The sequence below is a fragment of the Etheostoma spectabile genome, chromosome 13, assembly GCF_008692095.1.
Source record: "Etheostoma spectabile isolate EspeVRDwgs_2016 chromosome 13, UIUC_Espe_1.0, whole genome shotgun sequence".
NCBI classification, from domain to species: Eukaryota; Metazoa; Chordata; class Actinopteri; order Perciformes; family Percidae; genus Etheostoma; species Etheostoma spectabile.
The window spans coordinates 26,355,542-26,358,885 of record NC_045745.1 but is presented as its reverse complement, the minus strand read 5'-3'; the positions used below and the strand labels follow the sequence as shown (position 1 = coordinate 26,358,885).

Below are 3,344 nucleotides of genomic sequence, written 5' to 3'. Positions count from 1 at the left end.
TCTTATGTAGATACCTTCAAGTAAATTGAAAGCCTTTTTATTCTGTGAGTGAAGCTACAACACCCACAAATGCTTTAAATTAAGTTTGAATGAAAGGGGGGATGTATTGTTTCAATCAGCTGTACTCACCCATGTTCCGAAAATAATGTTTTTATTTTGCCCAAACACATTGGTTTGAATATGGAGATGGATTAATACTCAATATTATGTTTGCCAGTTCGCCTTTGGATCTTGATTCCTAGCATATACTATGACTTTATGCAACTCTGTTTCCCCTGTGTACATGGTCTTGGTTGTAAGCCTGAACTAACTCTAGATATACCTCAACATGTCAACAGGATTTGAGTTCTGTGGGAGGGTAACAAAAGTTCACCACTATTAGATTTGCCAGCTCCAGCGTCAGCTTGTGTGTATTTTTCTCATCGCATTGGTGTGAGGATTTCTTCCAGCTCTTGAATCGTGTGTCTAGTGGGGGGTTCGGATCGTACAGTTTGTAGTAACCCTTACCCATAGGTACACACTGTTCTATACTGTCTAACCTGACTTGTGGAGCAGATGTCTGTAGATCGCTGCAGGATGTCCAGACATGACATGACAGGTGGAAGCATGTAAAAGTACAGCCAGGTACAAAACAAATCTGATTAATTCAGCTAAAGAATGTGTAGGAGTTCTCCTCGCATAAAGGTTACAGGGACTTCCTTGTCCCGAACCCAGTCAGAAGTACACAGATCCTGTCTCTTCTGCTAAAATAGATAGGCAAGAAAGACCCTCATCTTGATGCGGGAAGGTGAGAAGCGACTGATTCACAGATGGGTTATACAGATTATCCTCATCTAGCAAAGACCCAGATAGTTGCAGAACAGTGTTGTCTCATTTTTGCAACATTGTCACAAACAAACAAAACCTATCCTGTTATTCAGCCACAAACAATGTGTACACATGACTGCCATTTGCATCTTCTGATTTGTTCTGCTTGATATAACAATCACATACTCATATATTGCAACAATCACCACACAGTCCAGAAAGTACCAACTCACGTTAGGAGCCAAGTGCTATGACAAGGCACGACCCCAGTTAACCCAGAACAAATAAAAAAAGAACAAGAAGCTGATAAGATACCCAAAAGCTTTCCTTTGAGTCTCCCACCAAACAAATGTAATAATTCCTTGGTTATATCTCGCCACTTGTCTCTCATAAAGTATCAACCCGTTCAAGACGGACATAAGAAGAGTGCGGCGTACACACCTACATGCAAACAAGTCCTAATCATGAAGTATGTCTTACAGTACCTGTTACACTCCGTCACACAGAAACGCATTACATCGGGAGGTTTCTGGCTCTTTAAAGTTAAAAACATACTCACTCAGGCACACATGCACCTCACACTCCCCGTCGGGGGAAATACTTCATCAGCCTGTTATTCCACCAAAGTATTACTGGACACGTCAGCCCCAAAGGCAGTCAGATCTCACATACTCAAATAAACGTCTGCACAAAGTCAATCATAAAAGATAACAAAAATGACAATCAATGTATGTTAACTCTCTCACAAGTGGGTGAGAAATAACTGGGTCATATTAGGCTGAAAACCATGAGTGTACTGCCACAATTGCCCCATTATCTATCTCTCTATCTCTCTCTCCCTCACACACACTCACACACACACACAGCTCAGCAAATATGTATTTTTGTTTCTAATTACCGGAGCTGGCGAGGAACATCTTCTTGTCTGTTGGATGATACAGTCCAAGATTAAAAACACTCATAGATGAGGAGGCATCTTCCAACTCTTCATGAGAAAGTCTCCCAGTTCTCTCCTCGAGGATGGAAACACACTGTCAGCTCCTCGCTGCTGTTGGGACTGTTTCAAAGTGAAACATTCAATGCATCCACATACATCTTTCGGCCGGATCCTCCCCTCTTTCCAGCCCTTTTTCTCTCCCCACTTACCATTCCTTTTTCCCATTCATTTGAATCTAACATTGCTCTGTGTTTCCCACAAGGCAGATTTGTTTTCTAGATTTTCTCAGATGTACAGATTAAACCCAGTGCGTACCTTATACCTCATTTCCCATCAGTATCCCTGATCTAGCTTTCATACTTTTTTTTTTTGTTCCATGTTTCCACCAAACTGTAGTTAACAAAACATGGAAAAAGTTTCAGGATGAGGTCACTACAAAGTCATAATGATTACATAGCTCTCCTTTTCACTTTGAAAGAAGCACAAGTGACAGTTAACAGACATTTATCGCAAATCAACAATTTCTGTCACTTTACATCTCTGCTTCATGCATACAATTTTTAATCTAGATTTATTTACTCTTTTGCAGGAACACCCTAATCACATTCAAACAGTTACACATTCATACCTGGAAGCCAGTACAACCTCAGTCTGATCGGCTGGCCACTGGAGCGATTGGGGTTAGGAACCTTTCTCAAGGGCACCTCAGTGGTGGGGAGGGGCAAACGCTGCTCTTTCACTTTCCCCACCCGGATTGTATTATCCTGTCGGTCTAAGGATTGAACCGACGCCCTCTCGAGCACAAGCTCGCTTCTCTAACCTTTAGGCCACCACTGCCCCAAAAAATGACACTGATACTGTACAACCACATAAAAAGCAGAGGTAAACTGGGAAAAAGTGAATGTCACTGCGTTTGCTTTGCTTTGTCACAAACAGAACACTGGTAAAGGTAGAGAGCGCCAATCAGGATATTATAGATATGAAAGTCGGCCGATGGACATTCATTCATTTCCTCACAGGCTAGGATGTTTAGCCTGGCTGACGGTGTCAGACATGTTGTTAAGCCCTGAGTAATTGGTTCAGCCTGTTCTGGGCTTGGTTCAATCTTGGTGTGTTATGCTGTTTTTCCACGAATAAAACAGTTGAAGCATACAGAAATATCTGCAGGCTCCCCTCATGCAGAATGGTTGTGGGTGATACTGACTGCATGTCTGAGATCTACGTAGGAAAACAAGTAATCTCCACCACAGATTAAATTAAAATAACCCTGTCTCTTAAGAAACCCATGCATATATTTATTAAGTATGACTGTTGAAAGGAATGATGGATCCTCAAGACAGTTTTTACTATTTTTAATGTTACTGGTGATGTCTTTCATTTCCAGCAGGGAACTTTTACAGCAATCTTCTGTGTATTGTAGTGAGGGTGCATGTGTTGGATACCTTTTGGAACAATATGTGTGGTGAGCTGTCTTCAGTTGTTGTTAAATGGAAACACACATAGGAATCACCACGTCACACATAGTCCAGATTTCCAGTGACATTATTGACATCTGGTGGCAAAGTTAGTGAAGTGCACTCCCACCATCATCATCACCTCG

At 41.6% G+C, this 3,344-nt stretch overlaps 1 protein-coding gene across 2 annotated transcripts in view; it reads right to left on the bottom strand.

Moving 5' to 3' along the window:
- Positions 1-1,912, bottom strand: part of phldb1a (pleckstrin homology-like domain, family B, member 1a) — a 29,835-nt gene extending 27,923 nt beyond the window's left edge. Inside the window, exon 1 of one of the 2 annotated variants that reach the window (XM_032534463.1) lies at positions 1,706-1,912. The gene's annotated coding sequence lies outside the window, so the exon portion shown is untranslated. Of the gene's footprint in view, positions 1-1,366; positions 1,600-1,705 lie in introns of those variants that run through there. The other variant, XM_032534465.1, reaches the window with a different exon arrangement.
- Positions 1,913-3,344: the final 1,432 nt, after the last annotated feature.